The sequence below is a fragment of the Mastomys coucha genome, unplaced genomic scaffold, assembly GCF_008632895.1.
Source record: "Mastomys coucha isolate ucsf_1 unplaced genomic scaffold, UCSF_Mcou_1 pScaffold23, whole genome shotgun sequence".
NCBI classification, from domain to species: domain Eukaryota; kingdom Metazoa; phylum Chordata; class Mammalia; order Rodentia; family Muridae; genus Mastomys; species Mastomys coucha.
In genome coordinates, this window is record NW_022196906.1 from 72418784 (window position 1) to 72440861 (window position 22078).

Sequence of the window (22078 nt, forward strand, 5' to 3'; positions counted from 1 at the left end):
GGCATAAGGGCATCCTGCCATTTGAAAGGTGACAATCATTCCTGAGAACCATCAGCTTCTCCATTGCTGTTCAAAGGCTTTAGACTGTCCAAACTAGAGGTGTGCTTTTTCCTCTTTTCCCTTAAAATAATTTTAAATTGTTGAAACTTAGTAAAATAAAATGCCCTTTACCAGTTAACATCTTGCCACATTTCACTTTCTTAGTGTCTGACTTTTTTTTCTGTACTTCCATGCACATACACAGGCATGCACACATGCATACATGCACACATGCACACACATAAACATGCACGCACACACACACACACATACATACCTCCTTTCCCTTGAATCATGTCAGAGTAAGTTGTAGACATTATGCCAGTTTATACCTAAATAACTTCACTGTATGTTTCCTGGTAAGTACATTCTCTAAAAACAATCACGTTGCAAAATTGGGACATTTAATTTTGCTATATAGCCAATAGATTCTATTCAGATGTTTCTGATTTTTCTCAGCATACTGTATTGCAGTCAAGGAGCCAGTACAAGGTCACATGTGTTGTCTCACCTTAGTAGCCTGCCTTGATTTAAAGAGTTCCTCAGTCTACCCCCACCTCACCTTCTCCCCCCAGATGGCAACATCTTTGAAGAGGGCAAAGTTACAGCAGTATCCAGGTTCACTGTCCTCCACCCCTTTAGGAGTTTGCTTTGCCTCAGTAGTTAAAGCTATGAGATAAAGGTGTGTGATTCCAACATTCCAGAATGCCCTCTTTGTAGCCCATTATCATGATTCACAATAGATAGTCAATGTTAAACTTCAAGGCGAACTTTAAACTGGCAGTAGCTGCAGCCATAGTGGTGCTTAGACAGCACTGGCTCTGTACACAGTGCCATTTATCCTTCATAGCAGCAGAGAAGGACAGTATGATGACCATCCCCATTTTCCCACAGAGAAACTGAGGCAAAGAGAACTTGGCGCTACCACATTGCTAGACTATGGAGCCTGCAATCCCACCCCAGCCGTCTGGCACTGGGGAAGTTCTCAGCTCCTTCTCTCTTAGCTAACCTCATCCACTGCTTTATAAGCATCCTGCCTGGTAGGTGCCTTCGTTTGCTTTGTATTGCTGTGACATAACACCTAGACCAAAGCAACTTGGGGTGTAGGGACATAACCTTACCTTGTAGTTTATCATGGAGAGAAGCCAGGGCAAGACCTGAAGGCAGGAACTGAAAATGTCCCCACAGTCTTGCCTACAAGTTAATCTGATAGAAGAATTTTCTCAGTTGAATATACCTCTTCCCAACTGACCATAGCTTGTGTCAAGTTGGAAAAAGAGAAAAGGAAAAGAAAACCACAGTAGTGCCTGGGATTTATGGTGCGATGTCTGTAGTTATATGATATTATGATGCATGTCCTCATTCTTCCTCCCAGTTCCCTAACATTCAGCTCCTGAATGTTCTGGGGATCTATGGCCCTTTTGTGTGCCGAGACCGCTGATGGCTAAGGGCTCTTAGATGCAATTAGAATGAGGAAGGGTGGGTCCTGGAAAGACTTAAGGATGATTAGAGAGCTGGAACTTTCAGTTCTAGTCTCTAGCCTCTCCCTCCACGGAAAGGAGAGGCGCTGCAGGCTAAGCTCTTACCGCGGCAGATGATTTGATCGACTGGATCAATAAAAATCTAAAGAAGCCATGGAGATGACTGAGTGAGCAGGGTCTGCTGCTGGAGCTAGAGGGCCTGAGGGAGCTCTGATCCTCAGCACTTACAGAGAACGGCAGGCATAGTGGTGTACACCTGAACAAGACAGAGGCAGGAAGATGCTCAGAGCTCATTGGCCAGCCAGTGTAAAGAAACAGCAAGTTCTAGGTTCAATAAGAAAAGAGCCTGCTTCAAAAAATTAATGTGGAGAGTGATAGAGGAAGATATCCGAGGTCACCCTCTGGTCTCTGAATGCACACACACACATATGCACACACATGCACACACACATACGCATGCACACACACACATGCGCACACATACATGCACACACACACATGTGCACACACAGACACAAAAACACACACATGCATACTAAACATATGAAGGTTCCTGTAGGCCCAGAGAGCACAGAGAAGCTCCGTCTCTCTTTCCATATACCCTGTCCTATTCCATCTGGGTTTTTTTCTGTATTCTTTACAGTAAACCAGTAAGCCTAAGTCCTAGGAGGCATGCTAGCAAATTAATCAAATTCATGGAGATGGTGATGCGATCCTGGTGTATAGCTAATGGTAGAAAGATGTATAATTGTTGTGTTAATTGGTACCTCAGTGGATCACTTAACTTGCAAGATCTAGATAGATCGCGTCAGAATTGCATTGAGATAGTTATTTCCCATAGGAAATGCTGTGAATTTTGGCAGATAGGAGTGAGTATTCTGTGTTGGCTATAGAAACTTGGGTTTTGTTTTCTTTATTTTAAGTAGAGGAATAATGCCTTATTTAACTTCATAGACCTCATAAGCTCTATTCAAGCTAGGTAGGAAAGGAAAACCCAGAGGAACAAGTTATCAACAAATATTTCCATGAAAGCAGGAAATGGCAATACCCATAACCATGCTTAAGCAAATTAAATATTTACTCAGCTGACAGAAGTAAATATTTCATTTTTAATCATAAGTCACTTCAGTCAATACTAGTATCCACCATTTGGGGGAACTTATGTGTTTGGGTGTGGGGAGAATCCATGAGAAAAAGACTCTTTGGGATCAAATAAAAAGTTTACATAAATCCCAAGAGGACCATTGAAGTCGGGAAAGTTTAAGAAGAGAAGCGTTTCTTTGGTAGTGTAAGTTTTTGAGTGGGTTTGGAAAGCCAAGGAGCTTTACGGCATTAGAGGTGTCATGATTGGAGTCAAAGTGCAGTCGTGAGGGACCCACAGGCACCAGAGTCTACAGAGGGAGGGGAGCTGCCGGCCCATTGTAAAGAATACTTCAGCAAAAGAAAAGAAATCAGCGTTACCCTCTACACACACACTTTCCTTAGATTATCTCAAAGCAAGTGGTTAAGAACCCCCACACTTTTTTCCCCCACTCCTACCTATCGCCATAGCTAACTGCCTGTTAGGAAAACAATGTCAATCCAGGGAGTGCATTTGTTCTAGTTGCTGTGTATATCCTGTGATCCTCAGGGTAAATCTAAAAGCAAAGGGGGCTAGCCAAATGGCAGGAATGATCCATTTCCTTCCAACGGGAATGTGCTCCTGGTTTATGCTAAGCATTTAAGCTCTTGCTGACTCACTGTGACAACTCTAAGCTACACTGGGCTAAAGCTCGGAAATTTGAGATATAGAGACAAAGCCTAATATCAGCTCCTGAAAGGCGTGCTCTCTGACTCAGTCATACCTGGCTATACCCTTAGTCAGAGTGCTGGGGATGCATGATGATGGCAGAAAAATGAACTAAGTGTGCTCTGAGCAAGATCAGTGAAGGGTGATTGTTAATACCCCAAACACCATAAATTATCCATAGCCCCAGCATGGGTATTGATACAGTGCATACATACATATTCTTACAGGAAAATTTTTACAAGCTGGACCTGCTGGGGCAAGTCTGTAATCCCAGCTACCCAGGAGATGGATGCAAGAAGATCATAACTTCAAGGCCAGCTCGGCTAGGACTGACCTCAAGGCCAGCCTTTGGCAGCATAGTGAGGTCCTGTCTAGAAATCAAAAGAGCTCAGGATGTAGTTCAGTGACAGAGCACTTGCCTAGCATGTGTTAGGCCCCAGGTTCAATTCCTAATATCATAAGCAAACCAAAACAAAAATTCTTTAAAAGGAAAAAGAAAACACAGAGAGAAAGAAGGTGAAACTTGACAGGGCACATAGATGTCACTACTTAGCTACTTGAACTGCCTTTCTCACTATTCAGGTGGTATAAAGGTAAAGGAGATTCCCCTCCCTTTGACCTCGGAGCGTTGACTGACATAAACTGACAGCACATAGACTATCAGGGGAAATGATACAGCAGTTTGCTGGTGTGCACAGGGGCAGTCATGGGAGTGTGCCCCCACTGAGCCAATGAGCTTCAGATGTTAGCGTGACTCCTCCCTATCTCAGTAAGGCTCAGGAGTGTGATTCCCCACTAACCCAGTGAGGCTTGGATGCCTGTATACTCTTCTCTGTACAGGAGGGGGTGGGGAAACCTGGTGGAAATAGAGGCAATTTAGAGGGCTAGTAAATGATTCTCAAGGGAATGACTAGGCTTGGAGACAGACATGAGATTGTAAAGTGACTCTCTGGAATCTGAATGAGCCAGAAAGAGAGATGTTATCTTGGGACAGAGTCCATCCCTGTGTGGATGCACTTTGATAGACTATGAGCTTCCTTCGTGGGAATGGAAGGCAGTTGTGATCTTCCGTGGGTCTGGTCTTAAGGCAGAGTAACTCCTTCCCTGTACCTGTGGGAGAGCTGGGATAAAGGGGAAGGGACTCAAGGGATCCTCTCTAAGACCCCTCCTCCAACTTAGCATGCCAAAATGACACTTTGGGGTACAATTTTGTAAATCCCAACAATAGAAACATGAAAAAAATATACATCCATACCACAAGTGCAGATGTGGAGCTGGAGGGTTTCTGTGCACACTACATTACCACTCAGGGTTTTTCTGTGCACATTGCATTACCACTCAATTCAAGACAGAATATTTCTCTTCTCCTCTTCTAGGCAGGCTCTCTCATGCCCCTTGCCAATAAGTGCCTTCCCACGAACCTGTTGGGTCTCATAAAACAATACTCCTCAAAATATAATTATCTGGCATGGTCATGAGCAGTCTCAATGCTGGGGTCTTTCTAACCTCTTGTTTTTCCTCCATCATAGAAAGGAGCTCCCCCAAATACCCACATGTGACAAAAAGCTGCTTATGAAAAAACTGCAATATCTTAAGTCCTTTTCCTAGTAATTACATCAAGTAACAGAAAGATTATCTTAAAAGGAACTAAAAGTTGCCATCATGCCCGAGCAGATTAATCTTTCTTCAGTTTTGTGGCCTATTCATCTCCAAAAGGTGCTGATTACCTTCAAGATTACAGTCTTGACATATGAAATTGGGGAAGGACACAGAGGATATGTTCCCTTTTTATAGCACTCTGACTCACACAGTAATGTTCTGCCTCTACATCACTGCCTTGCTTTTCTACATTAGGCAGTTTTATACTCTGGTTTCCCAGATGAAGTAGTGATTCAGAAAGGTTCTACCTCATCCAAGGCATCTTCGTTGTTGACTCTAACAGATATCAAAAAAGCCCTATCCATAAGAGCTGACAAAGAATCAGAGCTATCCAGTCACATTATTTGGAAAGAAACACAGAATATTATTTTTATATACAAATCATTATTCACCCTAATTGCAGTTGTATAATCTTTATTCTCCTTTGTTCTTTTCTAATGACACATTGCAAAAAATAGTTAACTTTTTTTTGTTAGTGTTCTACTAAAAAAAAAAAAAAGAAGAAGAAAACATTAAATGATGGCTCTGGTGGAATTAAGACTGAAATTGCCAGCAGAAAGCCTGCTGTAACCTAGATAAAGTATCCCAGGCTCACTGGTTACTCCCCTCCTCAAATGGTTGTCATGGAGATAAAACCTCTGGACCCAGTGTTCGGATTATAGCAAGTGAAGGGGTATAAGTTTGCAATATTGTCAACAAATTCAGTTTTTTAATCAACGCAGATTAACACTGGGTTATATAGACTGTGTCTGAGGGCTGAGCTCTACCTATGGACACTAGCTGGGGAACTCGGCTCTCATTCATGATGTTGTGGAGGAAAGCACCTTTTGAACCGGGATCACGGACAGATCTCAGAATGAGACACGACTTCACCCTAGGGGCCAGGAATCTTTCTAAGTAGGTGTTAAGCAAAGGACTTGATCTTGCATGTCTTGGCTTTCTCATCTATGAAATAAAGATAGTCATCACACTAGAGGCAGAACAAGAGGCTATGGAAAGTTGTCGGGACACGAGGAAAGCAAAAGGAGCCCTCATATTGAGTCTCTGTCTCTGTGGATTTGCCTGGTTTTTATTGTTGTTGTCGTTGTTTGGTTGATTGGTTGGTTTTCAAACAGGGTTTTTCTGTGTATCCCTAACTGCCCTGGAACTCACTCTGTAGACCAGGCTGGCCTCAAACTCAGAAATCTACCTGCCTCTGCCTCCCAAGTGCTGGGATTAAAGGCATGCGCCACCACCGCCCGGAAGATTTGCCTGTTTTTACCTCTTCTGTTATTTGTAAAAACCTTTGTCTGGTTTCTTTGATTTACATAGGATTTTCATGTCTTATTCATGCTGAAATATGTGTCAGAATTTATTATTGAGTGAATGACATTGTTAGTTGATAGAAATTTGAGTTGTATAAATTTTGGGGCTTAAATTGGCCTAAATTCTACATTCTAGAACAGCTAAGTCATAGTAGGTTAGTCAGGGCAAATGATCGTTGAGAGAGAAATGAAAAGTGAGTAATGTCTATAAAATATGATCGCAGAATAAATACTCAGGAAGTATTATTAAATATAAAATCTTTATCACATATATAATAAGTACTCAAGAAGTATGTTATTAGCTGCCAAATTTATTGCCTTGATCTTACATAAAATGAACTGAAATATATTGGATCAGACATATCCAAAAGAGTAAATCAGATTCTGCTGATATGAGAACCTACCTTCCAAACACACATCATGGACAAATAGCAGTGGATATATACCATGGAGGGCCTATACAGTAGGCAATAAAAATTGACACTGCAGATGTCATGAGGTGACAGTCCAAAGTAAATTCATAGGGCCTAAGAGACAGATATCATGAGACGGGATCTAAAGTCCCTGGCAGCAAGAAGCTAGGAGGGTTTGTCTCAGCAGAAACTCTCCTGCCCCCAGCTGCTGACTGGCATGGAAGCAGTGCCTTATCCTGGGGCAGAAGAGACGAAACGTCAAGAGCACAGAGTTGGCAGCTGAATCAGTACCCTGGTGTCACTGCGAGGCCTCCTAACCTGTCTCTCCATGTTATGAAATCTTCAAGCCATGGGACAAAGGTAGTATTTACACAGGGACAAGTGAACAGCATGAAAGCCCAGCTTACTCAGCCAAAACTAACTCATAACGAATCTTCTAGAAGCTGAAGCCAAATGAGCACACAGTCATGAGGAGCCCCAGAGATGTATCCCTCGGGGGGGTTGGAGGGAAAGACCAAGACAAAGCACACAGGTAAAAGAGGTCACACGAGGTGAGACTACATACCGTGGAACAAGGATTGCATCAAATTCAGCTGGAAGAAAGAAGGGGGCTCACAGCAATGTGCAAACATTTTGGTAAAAAGAGTAAGCAAACTTGAAAAGGAACTGGTTGAAGACACTGATCTGACCCAAACTGAACTTAGCTGAATGATTGTTACCACGTTTTGCTCTTAATACTGTCAGAAAAAAAGAAAATGCCATAAATAAATGTGAACTCTCCAGCATTAATTTTGAGTTATTTTTAAACAATCATTATAAGCTGTTTTGATTCAGCTCCTATAGTTTTTCGATCTCATAGGGACTTTCAAGAATGGTTGCACCACTCTGCCCAGGTGAGCATGTGTTCAGGTCAAGGAGAGGAACACAAAGGCAGCAGATGAAAGTATGGGTAGTGAAAGGAAGCCCTGCCTTGTGAACTAAAGGTAACCTTGGAAATCAGAGACACTTTCTACTAACAAGGAGCAATGGATATATTACAAAGATATCCTTATGTTCAGAAGTGATGTAAAGATGGTAAGCTGACATAAAAATAAGAGTGAGACAGGTTCTAACTTAAAATAGTATTCAGGAATGTGTTTAGCTACAAATAACCGACACTCTAAGCCCAAAGCTTAAAGTGAAAGTTCTCTCTGTGGGTTAAGAATAATCAGCTGCTTATGTAGCAGAGGATGGCTTTGTGGGACTTCAAGAGAGGAGAGGCCTTAGTGTAGGGAAATGCCAGGACAGGGAAGCAGGAGTGGGTGGATTAGTGAGCAGAGGTAGGGGGATGGGATAGGGGATTTTCGGAGGGGAAATGAAGAAAGGGGATAAAATTTGAAATGTAAATAAAGAAAATATCTTTTAAAAAAAGAAGAAGAAGAAGACATCATGGGCTATCTCCAAAACTGATGGATTTCAACAGACCACTTCTGGTTTTTGTATCTACTATCATCAGAATGAGGCTTAGAATAAGGTGACTGACTATTCATGCTTTTCTCTTCTTTGTAAGAGGTAGATAGCTACATCTCTTTGGCATTCAATCTATATCCCTGCCAAGTGGAAAAGGGGAGATAGGCAAGGAGGCTCTACAAGTGTCAGGAAAGCGTGTGTCCACTGTCTCATGGAACTCTATGGAGTCACATGATCTAGTTGCACGATGATCTGATAAAGCAAATAGTTTTTTTAGTTTGACACTCTGGATAAAAGTAGGCTCCTTTAAAAAGAGAAGGGTGCTAAGAATTGACAGAGGTGAGGTTGGTTACAAAACTCACAGGCAGAACACTGGCTGTGGGCTCCCCAGGTCCAGGACCTGCTCCTGGCAGAACCTCAGCCTTGCATGATATTCTGGCTTACATCAATTGTTAAATATTACAGAAGTTATAGAACAACCATGTGAGGAGGTCTAAGCTTTGAATAAGCACTGAGTTTTGCAAAGACCTTACTACTTGCAGATAAAACATGAACATTACTAATTTTCTACTCATTTTAAACAGATCCCCTTTTCTTCATCTATAATTTCAAGGTTTTATAAAATCTTGTGACCAATTTTATGACACACTTGATGTGACTTAAAGACAGTTGTTTAAATATACATTATATATTTTATCTAATAATTATATTTATGTACATATAAACATATAAATGTTTATATTACAGAAATAAGAAATACTGATGTTTATTTAAAGGTAAAGTCCAATAGCCTACTAAGAATATTATAGAATAAAGAATATCTTTTAAATTTTTAAAGTCTTGAATCCTAAATACTCCAAACCTGATTATTTGCAAAGAGTTTTGTTTTGTTTTGCTTTGTTTTAATGAACTTACAAATATGACATCCATGTAAATATAGTGCAGCAGAAATCTTAGGGTAACCATGACAACTTTGAGTTAGGACAGGTAGAAATGAAAAACAGCAAGTCCTGAAGTTTTGATTATTGGGAATAAGATCAGTGATTGCTTAAAATGACAGATGCCCACGTTTGAGTGACTTGGGCCATTTGTATAGTCAGTTCCTTCGAATGAAGGCATCAGGACATTGAGAATACGCATAAGCAGGTCTCCACTCCTGCGAGAAGTGTGATGAAGGTCACACAGCTCACCTCCCACGAGGACTTTGGCTGACATATCAGCAAAGAAGATTTTTATCTTGTGTCTTGTTTAATATTCGCGGTATCTTATACAAGCACCAGTGTATGTAAATGTTGTATAAGATGATTTTAAGGCTCAAAAATAAAATAAGCTAAACCTAATTTCAGCCTTTTTTTTTTTTTTTAATCTTTCTATGTTAGAGCTGAGTGCCAGGGACACAGGTAATTAAGCCAAAGCATGACATCAGTGTGCCTCATATCTAATGTACATAAGAAGCACAGCAAGGGATGAGGGCCTATTATTTAAAAACATGTATTCAGGGCCGAGAGATGGCTCCACGGGTGGCGGCAATTGCCAAGCCTGATGACCTGAGTTTATCCCCTCAGACAAAGCACAAGGAGAGACTTCCTCAAGTTACCCTCTGACCTCCACGCGTGTGTTATGGCACAGGCACACCCGCACACATACGTGCACACACAGTAAATAAATAAAACGTAATGAGGCACATGCGTTCTGATCTACCTCTCGGGTTGAAGCCAACGTTTCTGTTGCCTGTCTCCCACACTTCCTGCTTCTCGGGTTGAAGCCAACGTTTCCGTTGCCTGTCTCCCACACTTCCTGCTGACTTTGGTGCTGACTGAGTACAGTCTGAACCTCAAAAACCTAAGATGTCTTGAACCCTCCATTTTCATAATCCTCTTTTTAAAAATTCATGTGAAATAACTGTGAAGTAGACTATAGAAACAGAATAATGGTTTGCTACTGTTCGTCACCTATAGCTGTGAAATAAACAATAGAACAGAAAAATGATTGATGGCGGGCTATGATTAGTCACTTACATCTTAGAACATACATGAAGTTGGAGGAGAGGGTCATGTGCTTTAGAAATCCAAACGGCCTGCCAAGACAATGATGAACGGGCATAATTGAGATGTGAAAATGAGAAGCTTCAGTTCTGACATGCCCTTTGAATGCACAGAACATGTGCCAAGGTTTTACTAAAAGGTAGTTTACGCCCAACCTTGACAAAACTTGTATTCTTGTGTCTTAAACCCTCTGCCCTAAGTGCAATTGGGTAATTCTGGAATGTTTAGTTAATACCTTGAGTCTGTTTCCTGCAAGGAAACCACATTTTAATCAGGCAAACAAACACGATTTAAGTTAGAAAACAAGCCATTAAGAAGCAGAGCAAAGGGGAGACTACCATGATGATAAAGAACGAAAGGGAGTTCGGGGGCGGGGAGGTTGTCATCAGCTTCTACAGGGCTGTCATATGAGATGCAATCTCTCTCTTAGGATCTTTACCCCAGATCTTATATATAACATATAACAAAAGTAATACTTTCTAAGAAATCTAAAGCTCACTCACTCTACCAGCAGAAACAGAGAAATGCTGGCTGATTTAGGCCAACAGCCCCTTGAGTTAGGAAGGTATCCACTTGTTTAGCCACAATGGCAGCAAATAACTGAGCATTCTCATCAACACCTTCCCTGCCCCTGTGCAGCCAGCCAATCCCCTCTGTGTCCCCTGTGCAGCTGTGCAACCCGGGATCTCTTTTCATTCTATAGCTTTTCCTATTTAGAGTAGACTCGATGAAAATCTCGTGGAGCACAGCCTTTTGGTCTGGTCTACTTCTTCAAATGACTTCTGAGTTCCACCAATGCCGGTACATACATCTCCCTTGTACTTCCACACTAAGCCAAACTGAGTTGGAGGCAAAAGGAAATCTCACTCTTATATGCATCGTTTCTTGTGCGTGGCAAGCAGAAGGCCAAAGCTGTAGAATAACAGGAAATGCTGAAAATTGAAATATTAGGTATGTTAATTGACATATGGGACTGCTTATTTTAAGTATTTGTTTAACATTTAAACATATTTAATGGATCATCATGTTCATCAGAGAACTGCTTTCTGGATTTCTTGACTTGCTCACCTGTCTTAATAATTTAAAGCAATAAATAATAATTTCTTAACAATAAAAGCAATGAAGAAATTTTAATATACATATCTTGTGCACAAAATTAAAAATAGTTATTATACATCTATTCACAGAATCAGTGTTTTCCACATTATCTTAAGATTATGAGTCATGGGCTGGAGAGATGGCTCAGAGGGTAAGAGCACCGGCTGCTCTTCCAAAGGTCCTGAGTTCAAATCCCAGCAACCACATGGTGGCTCACAACCACCCATAATGAGATCTGACACTCACTTCTGGTGCATCTGAAGACAGCTACAGTGTACTTACTTAGAATAATAAATAAATCTTTGGGCTGGAGCATGGAGTGAGCAGGGACTGAGCGAGCAGGTTTGACCAGAGCGAGCAGAGGTCCTAAAAGTCAATTCCCAACAACCAGATGAAGGCTCACAACTATTTGTACAGTTATAGTGTGAACTCATACACATAAAATAAATAAATAAATCTTAAAAAAAGGTTACGAATTGTACACAAGTTCAACATGATCATTGGGCCAGGGAAATAATAGATGCATGCCCATGAATAGAGCAGCCATGCAGGCTCCACTATTAAATTCTTGCTGGAAAACACTGAGGAAAACAGACTTTTATTAAATCATTCTATAAATTTATTTTTAAAAGTGAAGTTAAACAATAGATTAAATGTATTGTTATCTGATTTTCAAAGCCCCTTCCTTGCCCTTTTCTCCATACTGTGTGAGGGAAAGGTTAGCTACTTATTTCAGAGAGAATCCCAAGAAGTACAGGTGTCTTAGTTAGGGTTCCCAGTGCTGCGATGAAACACCATGACCCAAGAAGCTTGGGGAGAAAAAGACTTATTCAACTCATGCTTCCCTGGCATGGTTGGCCATCAAAGGAGTCAGGAGAGCAATCAAGCAGGGCGGGAACCTGGAGGCAGCAGCTGATGCAGAGACCATGGAGGAACGTTGCTTCCTGTCTGGCTTCCATGCCTGTCCAACTCTTGGTTGTTTCCTGTCACCATCCCCTGCCCCAGTCGTTCCCCTTCTGCCGTTGGCATCCTTAGTAATTTCTGACCTCTCTAGTGGCTCTCCCACAGAGCCATCTTGGCAGTGTGCTTTCCTCAGAAAGCTACCTGGGTGGATCCTTGCCCAAATCTCTCCTCAAAGAGGGCAACCTACGTAATCACTCTAAATTTAATATCCTATCATTTAATATCTCTAATCATTTCATAATATATTTAATCATTTAATATGATGTCCTAACCATCGGCCAGCCTCACTCTGCTGATCTTCTGCTCTGGCTTTGCCTCTTTTCAATCATGCTCAACACCTTCTGGTGTCCTGTGTAGTGACTTGTTTGTTGTATTTCAAATCCCCCTTGTAGTCGTTCAGGCTCCATAAAGAAGCTGTACCTGTGTGTCACTCACTGAGTCCCCACCTACTACAACAGCATCTGCATGTGGCACACGCTCAAGAAACATCTGGGATGCAGACATGGTGATTGCACACTTGAAAGCTCAGCACATAGGAGGCTGAGGCAGAGGAACCGAGATTTAAGAGAATCAATTAGCCCATTGAAAGAGCAATGGAAGAACAGGCGCAGTTCTGTGCCTTCATAGCACGCTGTTCCTTGGAGACGAAGAGGCTCGATTTGTTTTTTTCCATATCACTTCTGCACCATTTCTTATGCGTTCCTCTGCCCTTTTGTCTAGAAAGCAGAAGCCTCACCCTGTGGAAAGTGGCATTTTCTTCTTTGTTCACTTTTAAATAGTAGCCCTACTGTTTGCGTGTAAAGCAGATAGTAACGGGTGATGGAATGTGAGCTGTCTCTGTTTTGAACACAGTAGGCGCTGGGATGCAGGTTTTGGCTGAATTTGTCAAACAGAAGATAGGATCTGCTCTACAGTCAGCACTAGGTCTAGACGCTGCCCTGACACTGTCAACACTGCCTCCACAGATTCACACCGTAGGAAAACATTTGCTCTGCTTTCAACAGTCAAGGTCAGGAGATAGGATCCAAATTAGAGAGCGGAAATGGGTTCCCTCTGTCAAACACCAGAGAAGACAGAAACACAAACCAAAGAACTGCTTCTCACATGGAATCACTCTTGGTGAAAGAAAAATAGGGATGTGTTTGAACAACCCTAATTTGTAACTCTGCCAGGGAAATAGGGCACAACTCAACAAAGCAGGTGCAATGGAGAGCTAAGAAGCTGGAGACTGTCTACAGTCCTTGTTTCTACTATTGGTTCAGAGCTGTTTGTGAGACCATAAACCTAAGTTCATGGTGAAATATTTATTATTTAGATATATCTTCACTGGTACTATGGGGACTGAGCTAAGTGAACAGATAATTTCATTTAATTTCACCAATCTATAAGCAGCCTCATTTCTTAAAACCAAAAGGGAAAAGCAATTAAAGCTCTAGAGAACATACATAGCACGGAGTAGAAAAAATACAAAGTACAGGAAAGCCCTCAGTGATGCTCCGCTTCAGTCCTTACCACAGTGATTTGATATAGGGAGAAGCGAGACTGACACACCCACACCAAGAACAACATTAGACTGCTAAACTGTGGGCAGAGTACATTGATAGCAAGAGAGATGCTACCTGGCTTTGTTCTTCAAACCAGAAAGTCCAGCACCAGATGGTTCACTACTTCACTTACTCATTTATCCATCTATCCATCCCCTCGGAAGATGAATGTCATTCAAAAGATAAGAGAAGAATCAGCTCCCGGTGCAAACAATTCCCAGAAGAGCAGGAAAATTAATCAGAGTAAATGCCACTAAGATGTACCAGGGTCAGAAGCATATATGTTCTCTGTTCTCACTCATTCGTGAAAACTGAAGTAGATGGCATAGGGGTGGGAGGTAGATAACATAGGTCACTTGAAGCTACAGAAGAAAGAACGTGGTAGGAGGTGGATAATGGGAACCCACATTGGGTTGTGGGGTGTAGTTCTAATGGAGAGAACTACTCGATAGGAGAACCATAGGTTATAATCACACAAAATAGAGAAGACGTTGAAATACAAAGGAAGAGTCTAGAGTTTATACTACATGTCAATTAAAACCTGCTTAAAGGCTGGAGAGATGAATGAGCAATTAAAAACGCTTTTCTGCTCAATCATGAGGACTGGGGTTCAGATCCCAGGACCTACATAACAAGCAAGGGTATGGTCCTATGCACAGCTACAACCCCAGCACCAAGAAACGCTGAGGTAAGATTGCTGGGGCTTGCTGGCTGCCACCATAGCTGAAACACAAAAGTCCCAGTGTTCAGTGAGAGACCCTGCTTCAGAAGAATAATGTAGGGAGTGATGGGGAAGATGCCTTTCACACCTTCTGGTATCTGCTGTCACAGACATGCATACCTGCACACATGTGCACATACATGCTTTACACACGTAAACCCACAATCACATGCACACACGCACATGAATAAAATGCAACAGAGGCCAAGGATTATTCACTTGCTTTAAAGGTCTTGGCCAAATTGAACGGAGTGAGCACATCAGGCAACATTTCTGTGGCCCAGGCACATTTAATGAACTTGGCACCTTTATATTTATACATGTATTTTCCAACAAATTAATTTCTTGTTTCACTGGCTTGATAGAATAAAAGACATTTAGTCTTGTTTCTCCCTCGTTTTAGTTTCTTCAGTCCCCTCCAGGTCTTCCTCCTCAGGTCTGAATTACAGCAACACTGAGCAAGAGAACTTTTGTCCAGATGCTTACTTAACATTGCTACCAGCAGCTGTGCAATGTAAAGTTATTTACCTATTTATTCATGTTTTTTGAGGCAGGGTTCTACTAAACAGCTCAAGTAGTCTCTATATTCTCAACCCTGCCTTCGCCTCTCACTAGCTAGGATCATTGACAGACATGATGACCATGCCCAGCCCAGAAATAGTTTAACCTTTTTAATCCTTCTTAATCTAGACAAACTAACAATAACTCCCATCGGGCTGCAAGATTTCTGGAAACTGGTCACATATTAAACTATGACTCAGTGTGACCCTGTCTCTAGGGGAAATCACCCATGAGAGGGATCAATGCGACACAGAAAGAAAAATTTAATTGAAAAATCTCAAAGATGCAATGAAGTTGATGGCTGGTCCTTGAACTAGTTAATGCGTGGGAAATCTCCCCTGGGCACTGCTCTGCTACAGAACCTGAAATCAGCTAAGAAGCAGGCTTCAACCCAGACTTCCTCTTGGCTAAGGATGTATTTCTGTGGTAGAATGTTTTGCTGGCATATCAAAGGCCCCTATTCAATCCCTAACAAGTGCACATATGTATGTGCATGAGCATACAATATAGATACACAGAAATTTCAGTTATTTTGAATTGAATAGTCTAGAAATTCCCAGAATTGAAGTAGATGAGCGTTGCGTTGTATCCAGAGTTCCTAGACAGATGCAGGTCTGCACATGGGTATGTGTCTATGTTATAAGGTTCATGGTGAATGCCTCTTTTTATTTATTGGCTGCCCCTTAAGAGAGGAATTTCAGATACAAGACTAAGCAGCATTTGAACTTTGGATTCAAAGCCCCTTCTGTCACTTATCAACTGGAGTTAGTCATCTTAACTGGTCTTTAGTTATCTTCACTATAACATAAAACAATATCATTTAATTTAACAGATCCCTGGGAACACTATTATGGCAGAGCTACAGGAAGTGGGGACACTTATAACAGTATTAGACCTAATACTGACCACTCCCTATCTCACTCACTCCTGCACTGAAACTTTAGAAGAACTATTACCTCATCCTTCACACAAACAGGAGGGTACATTGCCTCAGGCCATCTATGCCTGGTATACAGATGGCAGCTCCTTTTTACATGGTGGGGCTAGAAAAGCTGGTTATGCCATAGTGTCAGACACCAAGGTGGTAGAGGCACAGGTCCTTCCTACTCACACCACCAATCAACAGGTTGAACTAATAGCCCTCACCCGTGCCTTTCAACCGGCACAGGGAAAATCCCTCAACATCTACACAGATTCCAAATATGTTTTTCATATCCTCCTGTCTCACACTGCTACACAGATTCCAAATATGTTTTTCATATCCTCCTGTCTCATGCTATCTAGAAGGAGCATGGGTTACTTACCACAAAAGGAGGATCAGTAACTAATGAAAACCAAATTATGGCCATGCTAAAGGCCTCCTATCTTCCCACTGCCATTGGGATTGTCCACTGTAGATTGCACCAGACAGACAACTCTATTGTCTCCAAGGAAAACAACTGAGCTGACGAGGCAGCTAGAGCTGCAGTCCTTAGAGGCCTAGACTCCTCTCATCCTCCCCAGGATATTCTTACACTGCAACCTACATCTCCACCTTCTTCACTCCCTGGCACCAGCCAAACTCTGTCCTTATCTTCACCAACTCTTTCACCCTAACAGTCAAGCACTGTCTTCTTTTGTTAAGACCCACCTACAGCCTACTCCTGAGGACTTAAGCTTCTTAAAATCTATCACTGTTTCTTGCAAAATCTGTCAGAAGTCTGACCCCAACTCAAGGTATCATAGCACCCCTTTTCCTACCCATCAGGCTAGAGGTTCCCTTCCTGGGATTGACTGGCAACTTGACTTTACCACATACCCACTGTCAAATGTGCCAAGTACCTCCTGGTCTTGGTGGACACCTTCTCGGGGTGGGTAGAGGCATTTCACACAACTAACAAAAGGCTCAGACAGTCTCTGATCTCCTCCTCCGAGAGATCATACCTCAGTTTGGTGTCCCAGCCTCTCTCCAATCAGACAATGGTCCTGAATTTACTTCCCAAGTCTCTCAAATCCTATCTAAGGCCCTAGACATCCCCTGGCATTTTCACATTCCTTACTACCCTCAATGTTCTGGTAAGGTAGAAAGAACTAACCTCTCTTTAAAAACCACTCTTGTTAAGCTGTCACAAGAACTTCACCTTAATTGGGTTAAACTCCTACCTCTGGCTCTTTTTAGGTTATGAGCTCTCCCAAAGTGACCTCTCCTCATCTCTCCCTTTGAACTCATATATTGACGTCCAGTCCTAAGTCCTGGTCTTTCACCTAAATGCTCTCCCCTCCCAGACCATCTACTTACCCCATTACTTTGCCACCTCTGTTCTCCTATGGAACTTTGATGACCACCATCTACCTTGGCCATACACTGTCTCCTGTCCACTGCCTATCAACATTGGAGACCATGTCCTTCTATCTCCTTCAGGTCATCAGCTCTCACCTCTTTCTCTCTCAAATGGCAGGGCCCTCTTAAAGTAATTCTTGTGACCCCCTATAGCTGCTAAACTTGAGGGACTCTCTCATTGGGTCCATCTGTCTCACCTCAAACCTTTCATTCCTCCGCCTAAAAATGGCTCTTCTTCATACACATAGATCTTGACGGGACCATGCTCTGTTAAGTTCCAGAGGAAGAGACTGCCCACCTTATCCCCAATCCCAGAAAATGAGACTCCACTCCAGCAGCTGAGCTCGACCTCACTGGATTAGACATGGGTTTCTCGTCCTACCCCTCCTGTTCATTTCTATCCAGGGTAGCCCTTATATCTGGAAATTCGAGGTTCAAAAAACCCCCACAGATAACAAATAGTCTTTCCAAATAGGGTCAGGAAACTGCTCCATAGCCAGTTTTGGAACCAATCCAAATTGCTATCATCCCAGTATCTGTAATCCCACCTAAATATTATGATTTCTATTCTTGCTTTCTCTTTGATCAGTCAAAAAATTATTATAGAAAATGGCCAGATGAACATGGGGGCTGCCCATATTGGTCTTGTCAGATACATATGCTAGGATCATGGATCAATCATTTCTTCTATCAACACCGCAAGACACTCTTTTTCTACATACAAGACCCATGGGATTTCAGGTGGGAGACAGGAGCTGTTGGCAAGCTCTACCATAAAAACCAGCCCAGGTCCCCAGTAAGTACCATTCATATCCAGGGAAAATATGGCTCAATTGCCCAACCCCTGGATATTGGAAAAGCAGGGGAGATAATCAAACACTCCTCCGAGGTCCTTACCTCTTTGACATCACCCCTCATACATGGCACTAACTTGTCATTTTGCCTTTTACTTCAGACCTTGACCTTGCCATACCAACTCCTTAATGTCACCAGCCCTGGACGCTTTAAGGATTGCTGGTTATGTGTACCCCCTAGAACTAACTCACAATTGTCACTTATAGCATCTCTGGTGATACTACTAAGTAACATTACCTCACCCTTTGTCAGCTGCCCTGACTCCAATGTTGCCATGAACACATACCTTACCTCTGTCCCTAACCTGTTTTAAGGCCTCTGGGACTCATTCAGTGGGGACGCTGAGCTCCCTAGACTGCAATAGAACCATAACCCTTGATATATCCTCTCTGCCACAATGCCCTGCAGTCCAAAACGCATCAATTCTTTGTGGCACTCAGGCATATATCATCACCTACCTGCCAGCTGGTCAGGAGTTTGCACATTAGTACTTCTTTTCTCTGAACTGGAAGTAATCCAGAGAAACGAGCCCCTGCCAATCCCAGTTGTAGATATGATAGCTGCCCAGCATAAGAGGGCAGTTCAAGTTGTGCCACTCTTGGTTGCTATGGGGATAGCCATAGGTGTTGGTACTGGAGTTGCAGGGATAAAGACTTCCATGACTCAATAATACATTCACTTCCCAGTTTCAAAGCGATTTCAAAAAAATGTCTGAGACTGTGATTACTATCTAAAAACAGATCAATTCTTTGGCAGCCATGGTGCTTCAGAACAGACGGGGACTAGATGTCCTGACAGCTAAAGAAGGTGGTCTTTGCATGTTCCTCCAAGAAGAATGCTATTTCTACATCAACCAATCGGGATAGTAAGAAATAAAATCCAAGAACTACAGTCAGACATAAAAAATTTCAGGGACCATGAGACCTCCAGTTCTAGGATTATTGAAAACCCCATATGGGCCGGGCAGTGGTGGCACATGCCTTTAATCCCAGCACTTGGGAAGCAGAGGTAGGCAGATTTCTGAGTTCGAGGCCACCCTGGTCTACAGAGTGAGTTCCAGGACAGCCAAGGCTACAAGGAGAAACTCTGTCTCGAAGAAAAACAAAAACAAAAACAAAAACAAAAAGAAAGAAAGAAAGAAAAGAAGAGAAAAAGAAAAAGAAAAAGAAAAACCCATATGGAAGTGAGTACTCCCTTTTGTAACCTCTTTCCTAGTCACCTTCCTGGTGTTATCATTTGCTCCCTGCCACATTAACCTTGTTTCTACATTTCTTCAACGACAAATACAAAAAATTTCTAACCAAATTAATCAGCTCCTGTTACAGGATTACCAGCCACTGCCCACAGATGAGCCATTGTCCACAGAGGAACCTGATGTGAACGTTTACCAAGTGGATCCTGATGGTAAAAGCCAGTTATCCCCCCCCATTGATGATACACCTAGACAGCAGAAAGAAGCTTAAGAGACAGGACACCCTCAACTTCCCCTTCCCTTTTTCTTTCCTTCTGTTTATAATAACAAAAAGGGAGGAATGTTACCATCAGGGGCCTCCAAAGCCCTTGACATCACATGGGCGGGCCTCACAGACTTGTTGCCAAGGCAACAGCCACCATATTCCCAGAATCCATTGGGCTCAGCTCCCACCTTTATCTGCGGCCACTATGTCAGAACCCATATATATATGGGGAACACTCCTCTCTCTCTCTCCTCTCTCTCTCTCTCTCTCTCTCTCTCTCTCTCTCTCTCTCTCTCTCTCTCTCTCTCTCTCTCTCCCTCTCTCTCCCCCCTACTGCCCCCTCTCTCCCTCTTAATTAAACCTCTTACACGTGGAACTGTTTGGGCCTAGTGTGTAGTATGCCCTGACACAAGCTGCCATTCTAACACATCAGTGGAGACACTGTTATGACAGATTCAGGCGGAAATGGGGACACTGTTATGACAGAGATACAGGGAGTGGGGACACTGTTATGACAAAGGTACAGGAAGTGTGAACATTGTTATGACAGAGATACAGGAAGTGGGGACACTGTTATGACAGAGGTACAGGAAGTGGGAACAGTGTTATGACAGAGATACAGGAAGTGGGGACACTGTTATGACAGAGATACAGGAATTGTGTCACCTAGCAGTTTACCAACACAGACACGTTTGGAACCTGTTTCCTTATCAATCATAGCCTAGTCTGGTCACATTCAGCAACTTCAACATGGCCTCCAAGTATCAAATAAGACACATAGCAATGATCACATTGAGGCAACCCCCAGTGCTGAGTGTGTAGTTAATCTTTGTGCCTCATCTGCTTTGTGATATGCCCAATCCAGGCCTGATCCTAAAACAAATGGAACCCAGTCTCTAACCCCAGCCATCTTTGTTCAGGACTTTTACCCAGACGCCCTTAATTATACATACCCACTTCCCTTTCCAGAGTAAACGTACTGTTAAGGTCCATCTACTTGGAGAGATAGTCTTCCCTTGGAAAGAGCACACTAATTGATTATCCAATACCAGATGATCAGCCCTGAAAACATACACACAAGTAACATCATAAGACTGAGCAGGTTATAGTTATGTATTTAGGAATGTATATCTATATGCTTATATGTATGAAACACTTATTTTTTATTTATTTATTTATTTATTTATTTATTTATTTATTATACATAAGTACACTGTAGCTGTCTTCAGACACACCAGAAGAGGGCGTCAGATCTCATTACAGATGGTTGTGAGCCACCATGTGGTTGCTGGGATTTGAACTCAGGACCTCTGGAAGAGCAGTCAGTGCTCTTAACCGCTGAGCCACCTCTCCAGCCCGAAACACTTATTTTTTTAAGAAGGTCATGAATTGGAAAGAGGGAAAGAGGAATATGGGAGGTTTAGTAGGAAGGATTAGGAAAGAAGAAATGATATAACTAAATTATAATCTCAAAATATAAAAGATGATTTTTACCCACAAGGCCACAGATGCCCACTACTTATTTCTATCCTCCTCTCTTATGCCATTGACCAGAATGGGTCCAACAGCACAGATCAACCCAGACCTTAGGAATAAAAGCAACATCAGAGCTAGGGAGCCAGGTATGCATGACATGCACAACTGTGATTGCAGAACTTGACAGGAGAATAATGGATTTGAGGCCACCTGGGTTACACAACAAGACAGTCAACAACAAAAACACCTAAAGCTTTGTTCATATGCTGTCCGCTACCCAGAAACCTGACCAAGTGCTGACCAAATTGATTTGAAAGAGAATTCCTCTATGGAAAGTTAGACTGCTGAGGGCTAATACACATTTCAAGCTGGGGCAGGCCTGAGCAGAAACCAAGTGAGGTATTTGAAGACCAAAGGAAGTACATATAGTGGGAATTGCTAAATTGCAGCTAACCAGGCCTATTCCCTGCTGGCTCCCCATACGCCTGCTCTGAAGGACCCAGGCAGCACTTCTTGTATCTGTAAGACCGTCTTCAAAACATAGTCATGAAAAGAACAATGAGCCGGGCGGTGGTGGCGCACACCTTTAATCCCAGCACTTGGGAGGCAGAGGCAGGCGGATTTCTGAGTTCGAGGCCAGCCTGGTCTACAGAGTGAGTTCCAGGACAGCCAGGGCTACACAGAGAAACCCTGTCTCGAAAAACCAAAAAAAAAAAAAAAGAAAAAAAAAAGAGAGAGAGAAGAACAATGCATAGGCTAAGTATTCCTGTTTCTGAACCATCCTATTCTAAGCAAGAGTGCCACACTGTTCTGACGCTGTGGCTCAGTGATTTTAGTCACCTCTTCTTTGTATTTAATTCCACGAAGAGGATTATAAATTTGCTGATGCATTAGCAAAAAAAAA

The 22078-nt window shown here is 42.4% G+C and overlaps 2 long non-coding RNA genes across 2 annotated transcripts in view; both read right to left on the bottom strand.

Moving 5' to 3' along the window:
- The window catches only part of LOC116073314, a 16365-nt gene extending 5293 nt beyond the window's left edge, over positions 1 to 11072 (bottom strand). Inside the window, exons 1-2 of the long non-coding RNA XR_004111765.1 lie at positions 11047 to 11072; positions 10153 to 10211 (exon numbers count right to left, since the gene is read on the bottom strand). This is a non-coding gene — a long non-coding RNA (uncharacterized LOC116073314). The remainder of the gene's footprint in view (positions 1 to 10152; positions 10212 to 11046) is intronic.
- LOC116073313 overlaps positions 1 to 19833 on the bottom strand; it is a 28103-nt gene extending 8270 nt beyond the window's left edge. The window contains exon 1 of the long non-coding RNA XR_004111764.1: positions 19781 to 19833. This is a non-coding gene — a long non-coding RNA (uncharacterized LOC116073313). The remainder of the gene's footprint in view (positions 1 to 19780) is intronic.
- Positions 19834 to 22078: the final 2245 nt, after the last annotated feature.